This window comes from Pelophylax lessonae, assembly GCF_965119305.1.
Source record: "Pelophylax lessonae genome assembly, chromosome: 7".
In the NCBI taxonomy this organism is placed as follows: domain Eukaryota; kingdom Metazoa; phylum Chordata; class Amphibia; order Anura; family Ranidae; genus Pelophylax; species Pelophylax lessonae.
The window spans coordinates 108,773,611-108,789,785 of record NC_138774.1 but is presented as its reverse complement, the minus strand read 5'-3'; the positions used below and the strand labels follow the sequence as shown (position 1 = coordinate 108,789,785).

Genomic DNA, 16,175 nt, shown 5'->3' with positions numbered 1-16,175 from the left:
TAACAGGCCTACAATCGGCCGGTCGGTTGTCGGCTGAATATTTACGGCCGACAATCGGTACGTGTGTACGGGGCTTAAGTCTAAATACAATCAATAAAAACTCGTATAAGCTTTAAAAGTAGAACACCAATATCCTTTTAATTATTTTTGGGCCCTCTCCACCATTTTCTCCTGCATGAAAGAAATAGGTTGCCAAGCTCTGTTTACCCTTCCTGCCTCTGATCTCAGCCCGTCATTGACACCCCTCTGGGGGTGCATCATCACAAAGTCTGGGCTCCCAGTACTACTGGACTGAGCGCCAGTCAGTCAAGGGAAAGCCTACACCCTTGCTGTTGTTGGGAGAGGAGAAAGGGCCCTAGGGTCAGTGGACTGGCTAGAAGCAGTATGTTTTGGGGGAAATAGATAGAATATATATATATATATTTATCTCAGTATTTTAAATCTGCAGCTTTTATTAAAATAAAAGCTGTGATGGCTCCAATGGCCTTGCCATTGTTCGCGCTCCCCTCCTCTCCCCTGCAGCAGCTGCTCACTGACACAGGGAAGCAAGAGCATGTGACCCAAATCAGAGTGGATTAAAAAGAGGTATACAGATTTTTTTTTTTTTTTATACAGTGCATTAAGTAGTGCATACCCAGCATGGTCCCAGATAGCCAAGGTGCAGAAATCAAATGCAATCCTGGGAGTATTTTTTACTAAATTGTGTATATATTTATAAAGCAATTTCGTAGTCGAGCACCCAGCCTTTCCTAGTTGAACACACAGTTAACTTACAGCAGCCTTAATCCGGCTCACTTGTGTGATAAAAACCTATATTTGGACAGAATGTTGAGTCAGTCATTTCCTCTTGTTGGCATTGCTAGCATTCTGAGAAGGACACTCGTTTCCAGATAAGGGTTATTGGGAAAAATGCAGCTATACAAGCAGGATCCTCAACACACACATTTTTCAAATGGCAAAAAAAATAAATAAAATACCAGGATTAAAAAAGAAGGAACATAAAAAGGTGTTGTACAGGCACCATCACTAGGTGATATACACCACAGTTGTACAATGCAGTGCAATCTAGTTATAGCTAGTTATAAAGATAACAAAAAAACTGCACAAGGACAATAAAAATCTTCTTAGCACAAAGTGAAGTCAAAACAAGAACCCCTCATGGACTGTTTGCTATTGTACTCTGCTCATTTTTCTGCCCTTGGAAGTACAAGCTGAACAAATATGTAATACATTGCAGCATTACCCACTTTTAGCGCTGCCGAATCACATTGGTGTGATACAGGAACCCTGCCAATCCACTGCGGGTTCCTGCATCGCACCCGACTCACAGGCAGTTCACACTGCCATATGAGAACTGCTGGGAGTGTCAATACAAAGTTAATGACACCCCCAGAACGGTTCGCATATCGCAGTGCGAACTGACAATTCGGACAGGAATCGGTTCACATAGGTCAGATTCTGGTACGGACCAAAAAAAGGGTCCTGTGCAAGTTTGGTCCGAATGCGATGCGAATTCTACCATACAATCTGTATGGCTGAATTTGCATCGCACAGACATCACATGCGAGTTGCAGAGCAGTGCGAATCACATGCGACACCTGACATCGCTGAAGATTGAACCAGCACTTTTTTCCTTTTATTTGCACCTATTGATCCTGCCAATAACAACACTTCCTGTCCCAGGGAAACAACTCACGCACTGTACTTTATCTATAGAGGAGAACGGTTCTTCGCCTGATTTAGACTACAAGCACACCCTCATTTCCATTACATTTGGGGGAGGAGAGGGGGTGCTTTGTAGTTTAAAGAAGGTAGCCAAGAAAGCTGATAACATAGTTTGCAGTTTCATAAAATATAATTTTTTAAATTTTGCATACAGTAAGGGGGGGTTAGAACCCCTGTAAATTTTATTTTTGTCATCTGTATCCCATTGGGGAGATTTGCTTTGACTTCCTGTTGCATCATTTTCGGGTTTAGATACTTTTTAAAGAGAACCCATCACACAGTAACCTGAATATTTTAAGTACTACAGGTGGCCTAACATATTTACCTCTAAGTTAGCACATTTTGCGTTGTATACTTTAAAGCAAATCCAGTATGTCCCTCTTTTTATTGTTAAAGCCTAAGTTTAGTTAAAAACATTTTCTTTATATCTTTACAATAGACATTTCTTACAGTCAATGTGAGGAGTCCCGTGTGCTGATAGCTGCAGGCTTAAGCCCCGTACACACGTACCGATTGTCGGCCGTAAATATTCGGCCGACGACCGATCGGCCGATTGTAGGCTTGTTAGTATGATGCTTCCGACAGCCGACAGCGCATTTTCGGCCGAACAGAATCTGTCGTGCAAGCATTAAAATTTTTGTTGGCCAACACCAGAACGGCCGATTGTTCGCCAGTCAGTACAGATTTCGGCCGACAGACAGCAGATTAGCAAGACTGGGCATGCTCAGAAAAGAAAAAAAGACAAGGAAAGTTAACCATCACATGACATCACTTCTGCAGTCGGCAGTTGTTGGCCGACAAAATTCGTGTGCAGTCTTTTGCACTTTTCAGCGGACAGGACATCCCTGGACAAAAGACGGCCGATCGGATCGGTACGTGTGTACGAGGCATTAGTTAAAATCTTCCTCCTCCAATGACCCCCCTACCCTCCCTCCGCTACAATCTTCCAGTGCCATGAGGGTTAATAGAACCAAGGAACCAACATATGCACTCATCAAGGGTGCCTGCACTTTCCAACCCCCCATTCAAAGCAGCTGTATTATATCTACTATGAATAAAACTCAATTTATGAATAGAGGACAGGTGGATGAATTAAAGGTCTGCCTCCTCCTTTCATGGAAGCTGTACTATAGCTTAATGAATGAAAAGCGAACTATGACTGGATGATGAATGGGTGAATGAAAGGTCCTCCTCCATTCATAAATCTTTTGGCAATGCTTTCATCCAAGCAGTGGATTTTTTGTTTTTAGTTGACACATATTAACCCCCTGCTGCTTTTTTTTTTTTTTTTGAGTGCTGCCACAAAGTTACAATGTACAGTCAAGGGTCATTCACACCAGCCCGCTGCAAGTCACATGCACGGTTAGGCTGTAGTGCCATCCAATTAGGTGTTTCGTTTTTTAATCTTTCTCCGCTGTACCCAATATTAGAAAATACATTTTTAAAAGTTTACTTTTACAAAATCCACCATCCCTCATCCTTCTAATGACAAATATCCGAGTTATTACAAACCACTGATGCAAATGCACCTTTATCTCATTGCTGCGACCTTTGGCAGATAATCTCTGATTTACTAATACAACAAAGCATGAGGAGATCCTCAACCAATGCAGGTTCTACTAAATCAATCAATTTTGTGACATCTCTGCCAGAGTACAACATTCCACATCTGAACTGGATCAGCCTTACTCAACCTTTTTACAAGAGAAACCCTTGAAAAAAAGCTTTCATGTTTCACGCAACCCCAGATAGAAATTATATCTACAACAGTACATTTGAGTAATCAATAGGTTGCAAAAAGTTTTAAAGGTAAAAAAGAATGGGATGTACCCAAACCCTCTTCTCTATTACCAAGTGGAAATTATGGTATTAAACAAACTGAAATTTGAAGTGACCCCTAAAGCCTGCCATATAAACAGCTCGATATTGAGCAGGCTCCTGCCGAAGATTCACCATGGGTAGCCATGTCAGCACCAACCGCCTTGACAAAAGTCAACTTTTCAATCTACTTTTGTCAAAGGAGCCAATTAGAAAACAGACAGCCGAAATTCGGCTGCATCAAAATTAAGATGCAGACACTGTTCAGGTAATTTAATAGCCATAAAGGTAAAAAATATTAAATAGTGTCCAAATGAATAAACAGCTGATAATCACAATACTGTGTATATGAGAAAAAAGGAAAAAATTGTGTCCAAGTGTCCAAATGAATAAGTCCCATAGAAAACTGGTGTGAAGTCAAATCAATCCGCATGCACAATAATCCAAAGGGAGATCTTCCCGTGACACCAAGGGTATGTGGAAGAAAGGAACACCTCTGTGATGGGATAATAAAAGCAGCTTACCAGATTTCCATGGCTACTCAACTTAATGAGTCAGCCTCTCCCAGCTTTTAATCAAGACCACTGAAGATCTGATATTACATGGATGCTTATTCAGTACAGATGAACCACCTCTCAAGTTGTGTAAAGGGATCAATACAGGATAAAGTTTCCTCAAAATTTTCCAACAGTCATAAATGAATATGTAAGGAAAAAGAAAACGAAGCCCATAGCGTAATCCCGTTTAAAATCACAATCTTATTTATTTAAAATGGTACTCACAATGTGTCATGAATAAAAGGCAAATCAATTGATATTCCAAGGGATGGAGGTGCGGCGTCCCGCAGGTTATCCCAGGCAATAAGAAAATGAAGGCCGGCAAAAGTTGCAAGGGGCGTGTGGACGTTGCGTCTGGAGTCGCCAACGTTTCGTCTCAATAGACTTCGTCTGGGCGTTTTGAGACGAAACGTTGGCGACTCCAGACGCAACGTCCACACGCCCCTTGCAACTTTTGCCGGCCTTCATTTTCTTATTGCCTGGGATAACCTGCGGGACGCCGCACCTCCATCCCTTGGAATATCAATTGATTTGCCTTTTATTCATGACACATTGTGAGTACCATTTTAAATAAATAAGATTGTGATTTTAAACGGGATTACGCTATGGGCTTCGTTTTCTTTTTCCTTACATATTCATTTATGACTGTTGGAAAATTTTGAGGAAACTTTATCCTGTATTGATCCCTTTACACAACTTGAGAGGTGGTTCATCTGTACTGAATAAGCATCCATGTAATATCAGATCTTCAGTGGTCTTGATTAAAAGCTGGGAGAGGCTGACTCATTAAGTTGAGTAGCCATGGAAATCTGGTAAGCTGCTTTTATTATCCCATCACAGAGGTGTTCCTTTCTTCCACATACCCTTGGTGTCACGGGAAGATCTCCCTTTGGATTATTGTGCATGCGGATTGATTTGACTTCACACCAGTTTTCTATGGGACTTATTCATTTGGACACTAATTTTTTCCTTTTTTCTCATATACACAGTATTGTGATTATCAGCTGTTTATTCATTTGGACACTATTTAATATTTTTTACCTTTAGCGCTACACTTTTACGTTTTATTATTAATTTGAATCATTGTTGGTTGATTTTGTGTTGGCTGCTGACATTTATTATTACCTCACTTGTCACACCAGCGCGGAAATTTTTTTTGAATTTTATTTGTAATTTAATAGCCATGAGTGCTGGCTATCAGAATACAAGAGCCATCAGAGGAGACTCCTTAACCCATCTGAGCCATCAGAGGAGACCATCTATTAGATTTCCCTCATTCAGCCTGCGGCCTGAATAAGGGCTCTTTCACACGGTCTGCCTCCGTAGGCGGATCCGTGCTGCTCAGCAGTGGATAGTAAACAGATCGCCCACTGAGCAGGAAGGTGACATCTCCCTTTCCGCTTTGTGTGCGGAGAGGGAGGTGTCAGAGCCCCATGCATCTCTATGGGGAATCGGATGAGAGCGGACCGCCTGTCCACTCTCACCTGATCCCCTGGACGGATGGAAAATAGGGTTTCCATCTGTCCGGATTTCACGGACAGGATCGGATGCAAATGGCAGCAGGTGTCAGCAGACCTGTATCCCCTGACATCCGCTGCCCCATAGGGATGCATGGGGGATCCGATCAGATCAGCCTAAACAACTGACAGGTGGATCTGATCGGATCACTCGTGTGAAAGGGGCCTAAGAGAAATCTATGTGTGTGAGGGTAGCCTTACTTTGGGGGTCGGTGTAGGTGAGAGATCATCTGTCACTTTTCTCTTTTCAGAAAAGCCCAGCCAGCCTCTGGAGGAACCCAGGTGGGTGAAGTATAGTCTGGGCAATCATAGGAGCCAGGTAGCCAACACACCTATACAAATCACAGCTAATTGTTTTGGCTTTTTTTTCCCCAAATAATAAAGACTTTGAAAGGAGCACCTTCATGGCTTCTTAGGGTCCTTTTACACGATCGATCAGATCCGACTGTCAGTTTTTTAGGCGGACCTGATCCTCCATGATTCTCCATGGGGCAGCGGATGTCAGCGGAGACATGTCTGCTGACACCCGCTGCCATCCGCATCTGATCCTGTCCGTGAAATCCGGACGGATGGAAAACCTATTTTCCATCCGTCCAGGGGATCGGATGAGAGCGGACAGACGATTCCCCCATAGAGATGCATGGGGCTCCGATACCTCCCTCTCCGCACACAGAGCGGAGACGGAGCTGTCACCTGCCTGCTCAACGGGGATCTGTGTATCCATCCCCCCACTGAGCAGCACGGATCCGACTACGGAGGTAGACTGTGTGAAAGAAGCCTTAAAAAGTTTTTGTTTGCGATTTCTGACCTATAATAACAAACATGGTGCTACATTGTCACTTTTCCTTGTTTTCACCAAAAGACAAAACAACGGCTCCCTCTCAATGACAACAGTCAGCAAAAACTAAAAAATTACCTTTACTAGAAACAAAGCTGTATAGGACACACAAAAAAAAAAAAAAAGCTAAAGCACTTACATCAGAACATGTTTTATTGATGACATTTGCCTCATAAGAACACTTTCTGTGACCATTGCAACAGGACAACAAATAAGGGGAAACCTAAAACTTTACCAACATAAAAACAGGAAAGGTGGGGAAATTCCCAAGTGGGGAAAACCAATACAGTAACAACACCTTTAGGCCCCTTTCACACATACTATACTGTCTGTTCAGTTCATCAGTTCAGTCACGTCAAAATGTATAAGTTTTTCATCCGTTTTTTTTTAAATCCACTACCAATAAAAAAAACGGATGAACGACAGACCGTTTGTGCATTTACATCTGTTTTTCCTCCGATCCGTTTTTCGTCCGATCCGTTTTTTTGACGGATGAAAAATATGAAAAATAAGGCATTCATCTGTTCCAAAAAACAGACATTGACGGAAGCTGATGAAAACGGATGTGAACGGATGATCATCCGTTGTCACATAGAGATGCATTGATGTCCGTTTTTCATCTGTCAACGGATGGATGAAAAACAGACAAACGGACCTATATGTGAAAGGAGCCTTAAAGGGGAGATTTCCCATCTGTTCCCTGTGTCTCTGCAACAGGAAAATAGTGAAAATGTTTGCTGGTGTGGCCCTGGCTGTCCACCTTGCACCTAAACTCTGCCTACCCAACAGCTCTCCAACTTGCACATCACCTTTCCTTTATTTAATCTGCAAAACCAACTGACCCCGCTAGAACGCTGGTGGTATGGACAACACACAACTTGTATATCAGTCCCACTGTGACCCCCCATAAGACCAAGGCCTCATGCACACTGGATGTTATAAAAATGCCAGTAGCGGTAGCTATAGAATGAGTTTTGCAGCATTTTAGCTGTAGCGTTTCATCTTTTCTTTAGCAAAACTATACTCCCACAAAATCTTATGGCTTAAAAACGCTGAATAGCCAAGTTTTTCAACCATTTTAAGTTTTTATCAGAGTAAGAGCGTTTTTACAGCTGAAAAATTCCTCTAAAACCCACTAGTTCTGGGGTTTTTTCCAGCCAGAAAACGCTCCTGCCAAAAAACACTGATAATAGCCTATGTGTGCATGGACACATAGGATAACATGCTGGGGAGTCTAATGGCTGCAGAAAAAAAATGTCTGAATCCAAAAAGAGCAGCTGTAAAAATGTCCAGTGTGCATGAGGCCTAAAGCTACATTGGCGATTCTTACTAGCTTATTTGCCCTATAAATGTCTTGATGTTGAAAGCTGAAGCACTTGGGATAATGAGCAAAGAACTGCTTAGAGAAATTAACTTCAAATCCCTCAGGAGCCACTTTGAGAAATTTCCTCTAACTTCCTGTTGCATCTCGGAGGCAGAAAACAAAGGGAAATTTCCCCAAAACGACACAGTCAGGAAAAAAAAAAAAAAATGGCAGGAGTTTTAACTCGCCCTTCCTCTATCCAAAAAAAGTCCATTCTTTATACAACGGTACACCTATATTTACAGCTAAATAAAATAATGATAAATGCACATTTAAATTTGTTAATTAGCTTTTTTAGGCTATTCCTTCTTTATTTTCACCTGGTGATCTGGCCAATAAAACACTTTCTTCGTTAGCCCGTGTGAAAGGACCCTTTCTGATCAGGTCTGCCTGTCAGTTTTTCTGGCGGACCTGATCAGATGCTCCATGCACCCCTGTGGAGCAGCGGATATCAGCAGTGACATGTCCGCTGCTATCCGATCCGGTCCAGTCCATGAAGTCCAGGCGAATGGAAACCCTATTTTCCATCCGTCTGGGGATTGGATGAAAATGGACAGGCGGTCCATTATCATCCGATCTCCCCATAGAGGAGAGCAGGGCTCTGACAGGTCTGTCTCAGCACAGAGAATGGAGACGGACCTGTCATCTGTCTGCACAGCAGGGATCGGTAGATCGATCCCCGCCGGGTGAAAAGCCAGTGTAAAAGGACCCTTAGGGTGTGCCCACTCTAAATGAAGGAGCAATGTCAACCTGTGCACCTGTTGAGAGGGTAGTGTTAGACTAGCAGAGTTATTTGGACTTGACTAACAAATTAAAGCCAAACTTCAAACAACACTTTGCAAGCAGTTACAGTAACAGCTTTTTTTTCTCCTTTTGGGATAAAAGATTTTCTATCAGCCGCTGTGCTGGTGTATCCACAGTTTTGGCTGCGAGCCCATAGATTTTTTTTTTTTTTTTTATAGGTTGCATGTTTCTGAATGCGCACTAAAAACACCTGCATGCTGCATCTTTTGTGCATTTTCAGAAAACGCACAACCTAATAGAAAATCTATGGGACCGCGGTTAAAAGTGTGTATAAGCCATGGATACACCCATAACTGGGGCCCAACCAGTGTGAAACTGGCCTAAATGAATAAAAGCTGACCACTGTAAACACCCCTCTCATTATTACATCATTTGTCTCAAACCTGTAACTGCTACTTTGTCTGGACAGCTTGGTCTGTAAAAAAGGAAGCTAAAAAAAAAAAAAAAAAAAGACAGAATTTCCGGCAGAGGCACCAGGAGAAAAAGGAAAAAAAAAAAAGGCCCAAGAGCTCATTCATATAGGTGACCAGATGGCACTAAGACCGCATTCACACTAAAGCGGCATGACTTCTCCTCGACTACGGGGGCGACCTGTGAAGTCCCGTGCACCGCGACTTCGGTGGGACTTGCACAGACTTCATATAATGAATGTCTATGCAAGTCGCTCCGAGGTCGCCCCAAAGTAGTACAGGACTTTTTCTAAGTCGGAGCGACTTGTGTCGCTCCTATTAGAATGGGTCCTGTACCAGTCAATAGACCGCGACTTGTCAGGCTGACAAGTCGCGGTAGTGTGAATGGAGCCTAAAAGCAGCTGATAAGGGATGTAACTGCCACATGGAAGGTGGAGGTGAGTATTCTGAGTTTAGTTCCGCTTTAATGGGGCTATGCTGCAATCACCTGGCAACTGCATATAATGAATGTGGTTGCGGCATGTTGGCCCAGTTTTTCAAGGTTAAAGCAGACGGCAAAGAGGTGACATGCAGCCAGTCAACCGCACTTTCTAAAGTGATCTACCATTATACTGTTTCAGAGAGACAGCAAGGGCTTTTGCACATCTGAACAAGCACTTAAAGAGGGACTTTAAGGGGAAAAAACAACAAACTGTGGGCGAATAGGCAAGATTTGTATTACAGAAGAGAGACTTGCATTGTACAATTTTCTTATTCAATTTCCTTAAGATTTACCTTTGACTATGTTGTGTTAAGGCCTGCCTGATTACATAGAAAATGAAAGTGTTTAGGTTTGACCTCATATTTTATGGTTTTGATAAAATTAAAGGAAAATTGAATAATGTATGGCCAGGTTCACATATATATATATATATATACACGACCACGGTTTAGGCCTATTTGCACCTGGAACGGACCCAAAAACGCACAGGACCCTTTTGCAACCCGCTCCGCGGCCGCCCTGGACCTGTGTGAACTGGCTCCATTGAGATCCGGTCACACTCGTCTGTCATGCGAAATGCGGTAAAAACTGCATGCAATTTGAACATATGTGAACCGAGCCTTAATCTCTTCTACATTAAAGTTACCTGCCTGTCTATCCCTTGCCCAACTCACTGTAAAAGTTCAGCAATACCAAGTTGACTTGAACTCCAGTGCATGCACGGAAGTGAGGTCATCTTGATCTGGCAAATGATACCCAGAAGCTGGCCATCTGAAAATGTCAATGGCTGGCAGAACGCTCCGGGATGCCACATCGCCAGACCCAAGGTGAGTATAGTTCCACTTAAGAAAAAAACAACCGCACAGCCACCACATCCAAGAACTGGTAAGCTGCAATATATGACATTGTTGTATTTGGGTTGAATTCCGCTTTAACAAGTCTGGGTTCTGGAATTCTTGCTTTGTTACCCATTGATGAAAACGATCAGCATCACAACTTGCTCTAAACTTTCCTATAACGCTCTCCTTAACTAACATCCCTTCAAGAAAAACATTAACGCCAAACAAAACCAAATATTTTGGCTTCCCAAACTTATGATGCAAATATTTACAATGACAACAAAAAAAGCAGCAGTGGCATCCATCTGTGGAAGTGATGGGACTGAGATTCTTGAGGAGGGGGGTGGCAGTAATTGACAATCCAGAAGCTCATTCAGTTCCTGAATAGCCCTAATCCTAGACTCTGGCCCCCACAAGCATTCACTTTACCAAACCCCCCCCTCTGCTGCTGACATTGGAGCCCGCCTGCAACAAGTTACTGTCCATGAGGGTGACGTCACCCGAAAAGTCAATAGCCCTTTGTTATGACCTGGAGCGAGGAAGAGGGGGTGAAGACTGCGCTGCCTCAAGGAGATCCCTGAATAAAATAAATAGGAATGGCTGGGAGGAAGACTTCTAATAAACCAGAGAGAGAGCTGTGATTGGGGGGGGGGGAGGAATCCACAAGGAGTGAGAGAGAGGAGAGGAGGGGGGGAGGCGCAGCGCTGTCTGCAGTCTACGTGGCATTTCCAGGAGGCAAAGGCAGGGGCGCTGCAGACTGGGGGCACCCCAGAGGGGGGGGGGGCACATCCATCACCCCTTACCAGGGCTATTAACCCCTGCCTTCCTCTCTTTGACTTTTGCATCATCAATAAAAAAAAAACCTACAAGCCACTTTTGCATCTCCTGGCCAACTCAGACCACAGAAAAAAAAAAAAAAAACTAAAAAAAAAGAAAAAATTATGATTGATGAACCAAAGTGAAACTGCAACCAATCAGATCTTTCCAATATTATTAATAATAATAATAAAAAAGGGGGGGTGACTACAGCCCCAGATCACCCATGTACCCCAATCAGCAAGACGGTGCAATCAGGTGTCAGCTGCATTTTTCTGATGCTAATTGCCCCTAGTCATGTGACCAGGCCAGGCATACCGGGAACCGGTGTCCAGCACTATCCGGCAGGAATGCGATGTCAGCGAAGCGTAGCGGTGCTTACCTGGGTGCGGTCGGTAGGGAAGCCGAGGCAGAAGGGGTGAAGGAAGAGGAGGAGGGGGGTGACGGGGTGAAAAAGAAGCCGGGTCGCCCGGTGTCCGTCTCCCTGTGCCGTGGTGTCCCCGGGGCCGCTGCAATCTCAGTGCGCAGCTCTTCCACTGCCGGGCTGCAGCGCCATGCTGGAATGCGGGGAGGTGCGCCTGCGCAGAAGCGGCCGGGCACAGGCGGCCCAGACAGCTCCGCCCACTGCTCTCCTCACTGTGCTGGCAGGGAGATGTGCACCCCCCCTGCTAGGAAAATCCACATTGACCCCCCCTTCACTGTGCAAATAGTTTCAGTGCATGGGAAACCCACACAGCCCCAGCATTGTGTGCTGACTGGCAGACATACATTGCAGTCCCAGTCATCTTTCACAGAGGTGCCACTTCTCCCATCTCCACACACAAGATATGGGATTGTCAGCCCGCTTTGGTTTCTCAGACTTGGTGGCTGCTGACGTATTCAATGTTTTCCACAGACCTTCAGCCATACAGTACTGACTTAGAGGACCAAAAGGTGTTCTCTGGCCAGTTTATAAAGTCTATCTAAAGACCAAAACTTTTTTTTTTTCCATTTGGAATAACCAACCAATCAAATGATTTCCTTCATACTTGCCAACTGTCCCTTTTTTTCTGGAACAGTCCCTGCAAATAGGAGCCTGTCCCAGGTCATTTATATTGTCCCTGGAAGCGCCTGTTAATCGGGCTGCCCATAAATGTTAAAGCGGAGTTCCACCCGAAAATGAAAGTTCCGTCCATCTTCTCGCTCCGGGTCACCTGAAAAACAAATGGATAATCGCAATTTTTTTTTTCACTTACCTTGTTTTAGAAGATAATATACTTACCTTACTTCCTCTTCCTCCCCTCGGTGGCCAAGGCGAGTCGTCACTTCCTGGCTTGCAATGATTCCTGGGAGCTGAACGCCATCGCTCCCAGGAATCAATGCGCCTGCACCGTCCCCTACGTCAGTTCCGGTGCAGGCGCCGTCATACCTTGCTAAACAGCTTCTGGGCATGCCCAGAAGCTATGCAGGGATGACGCTGCAGACCCGGAAGTGCAGGGCCGGCGCAGTGCATCGTGGGACCGAAGAGGATGCAGAAGAGGATCGCGCTGGCTTCAAGCTGCCCACACCTGAGATGGCAGCGCTGGAGACATGGGCTTCCGCAGAACTTTTTTCAGGGGGGGGGGGCAACATTTTAAGGTCACCAATGCTCCACCCCTTTTGCAACAATGTCAAGAAGGGGAGGGGCTTATTCAGTATACTTATTTTGAGTATTGATTTTTAAAGAGCAAACAGGAGCATTTATTTTTAAAGCATTTGTTAACCTAAAAAAAAAAAAATGATCCTGTTCCCTTAAAGCATGTTACACAACACAGTGCTTGTGCTGTGTAATTTTGCCCCTTCTATCACTTAAAATACCTGACTGATCCTGCCTGGCTATGTCCTCCCCTCTGTAAACTGACCACGGTATACCATGGCGACTAAGCCCTCACACTGTAGTCAGTTTGCATGCCTCCGTCATCCATAGCTCTCCTGTCCTCCTCTGTCCTCTCCACTGCAGGCAAATGTCAGATGGGGAGAGGAGAGAGACAACAGGTCACGTAAGCGGCCTCAGCCCTCTGAAAACTGGTAAAGAATGGCTTATTTTTTTAAAACACAGACTCTGGGGCAAACAGGATTATTAAAAAGACCAGACAGGATGGTATAAAGTGGCTTAACAATCACTTGAAAGAGGGAACTTGAGATTCCAGGGGGGGGGGCATTTGCCCCCCCTTGCCCCTACCTGCGGACGCCCATGGCTGGAGATGACATTTTCAAGGTAAGTATTTCTTCTTGCAGGTAAGTGCAACCCGGGACAGTTCAGAGGCTATCCATTGTGGAATGCAGTAGCCCTGACTGTCCCGGGGGTATTTTTATGTATTTTTTTGTTTTTTAGGTGGAACTCCGCTTTAAGCAGAAGTAATGCAGCTGAATGGGAGACTTATTCCAACTCTGCTACTGTGGCCTTAATTTTCAAATTCCCCTTTTTAATTTCCTGTAATTCTCTCTTTATTGAGTAGACTCTATAATCTGATAAGTAGGCTGAGATTAATTATGCAGAGTGGGCGGGGCTTTCTGGTAAGTGGGTGTGGTAAGTAATTGATAGCTGTGCTGTAAAGTGTCCCTGGACATTTTTTTTTAAATGTTGGCACCTATGCACTTCCTGTCCTGGGGACACAATATCAGTGGAAATAATATTCAGCGCAGCACAATATCACACATATACAGTGGGTACGAAAAGTATTCAGACCCCCTTAAATTTTTCACTCTTTGTTATATTGCAGCCATTTGCTAAAATCATTTAAGTTCATTCTTCTTCCTCATGAATGTACACATAGCACCCCATACTGACAGAAAAACACAGAATTGTTGACATTGTTGCAGATTTATTAAAAAAGAAAAACTGAAATATCACATGGTCCTAAGTATTCAGACCCTTTGCTCAGTATTTAGTAGAAGCCCCCTTTTGATCTAATACAGCCAGGAGTCTTTTTGGGAAAGATGCAACAAGTCTTTCACACCTGGATTTGGGGATCCTCTGCCATTCCTCCTTGCAGATCCTCTCCAGTTCTGTCAGGTTGGATGGTAAACGTTGGTGGACAGCCATTTTTAGGTCTCTCCAGAGATGCTCAATTGGGTTTAAGTCAGGGCTCTGGCTGGGCCATTCAAGAACAGTAACGGAGTTGTTGTGAAGCCACTCCTTCGTTATTTTAGCTGTGTGCTTAGGGTCATTGTCTTGTTGGAAGGTAAACCTTCGGCCCAGTCTGAGGTCCAGAGCACTCTGGAGAAGGTTTTTGTCCAGGATATCCCTGTACTTGGCCGCATTTATCTTTCCCTCGATTGCAACCAGTCGTCCTGTCCCTGCAGCTGAAAAAAACCCCCACTCCATGATACTGCCACCACCATGCTTCACTGTTGGGACTGTATTGGACAGGTGATGAGCAGTGCCTGGTTTTCTGCACACATACCGCTTAGAATTAAGGCCAAAAAGTTCTATTTTGGTCTCATCAGACCAGAGAATCTTATTTCTCACCATCTTGGAGTCCTTCAGGTGTTTTTTAGCAAACTCCATGCGGGCTTTCATGAGTCTTACACTGAGGAGAGGCTTCCGTCGGGCCACTCTGCCATAAAGCCCCCACTGGTGGAGGGCTGCAGTGATGGCTGACTTTCTACAACTTTCTCCCATCTCCTGACTGCATTTCTGGAGCTCAGCCACAGTGATCTTTGGGTTCTTCTTTACCTCTCTCACCAAGGCTATTCTCCCCCGATAGCTCAGTTTGGCCGAACGGCCAGCTCTAGGAAGGGTTCTGGTCGTCCCAAACGTCTTCCATTTGAGGATTATGGATGCCACTGTGCTCTTAGGAACCTTAAGTGCAGCAGAAATCTTTTTGTAACCTTGGCCAGATCTGTGCCTTGCCACAATTCTGTCTCTGAGCTCTTCAGGCAGTTCCTTTGACCTCATGATTCTCATTTGCTCTCACATGCATTGTGATCTGGAAGGTCTTATATAGACAGGTGTGTGGCTTTCCTAATCAAGTCCAATCAGTATAATCAAACACAGCTGGACTCAAATGAAGGGGTAGAACCATCTCAAGGATGATCAGAAGAAATGGAAAGCACCCGAGTTAAATATATGAGTTTCACAGCAAAGGGTCTGAATACTTAGGACCATGTGATATTTCAGTTTTTCTTTTTTAATAAATCTGCAACAATGTCAACAATTCTGTGTTTTTCTGTCAGTATGGGGTGCTATGTGTACATTCATGAGGAAGAAGAATGAACTTAAATGATTTTAGCAAATGGCTGCAATATAACAAAGAGTGAAAAATTTAAGGGGGTCTGAATACTTTCCGTACCCACTGTATATATATATATATATATATATATATATATATATATATATATACTCATCAAAGGAATGAAGGAACACTTTGAAAACACATCCAATCCCAATGAGGAAAAATCTCATGCTGGATATCTATACTGATATGGACTGGGTAATGTGTTAGGAAGGAAAGGATGCCACATTTAACAGAAATAAAAATGATCAACCTACAGAGGGCTGAATTCAAAGACATCCCAAAAATCAAAGTGAAAAATAATGCAGAAGGCTAGTCCATTTTGGCTGAAATTTCATTGCAGCAACTCAAAATGGTAGTCAGTAGTTTGTATGCCCCCCTTGTGCTTCTATGCATGCCTGACAACGTTGGGGCATGATCCTAATAAGATTATGGATGGTGTCCTGGGGTATTTCCTCCCATATCTGTATCAGGGGATCACTGAGCTCCTGAACAGACTAAGCTGCAACCTGGCGGCTTTGGATGAACTGAAACATAATGTCCCAGAAGTGTTCTATTGGATTTAGATGGGGCGAGTGTAAGGGCCATTTAACGGTATCAATTCCTTTATCCTCCAGGAACTGGCTGCATACTCTTGCCACATGAGGCTGGGTAATGTCGTGCACCAGGAGGAAACCAGAACCCCCCGCACCAGTGTAGGGTCTAACAATAGGTCCAAGGATTTCATCTTGAATACAGAGGCGTAACTAGA

The 16,175-nt window shown here is 44.0% G+C and overlaps 1 protein-coding gene across 2 annotated transcripts in view; it reads right to left on the bottom strand.

Annotated features, from left to right (window-relative positions):
- LOC309560101 (fibronectin type-III domain-containing protein 3A-like) overlaps positions 1–11,745 on the bottom strand; it is a 180,113-nt gene extending 168,368 nt beyond the window's left edge. For both annotated transcript variants that reach the window (XM_082263631.1, XM_082263632.1), the window contains exon 1: positions 11,551–11,745. The gene's annotated coding sequence lies outside the window, so the exon portion shown is untranslated. The remainder of the gene's footprint in view (positions 1–11,550) is intronic.
- Positions 11,746–16,175: the final 4,430 nt, after the last annotated feature.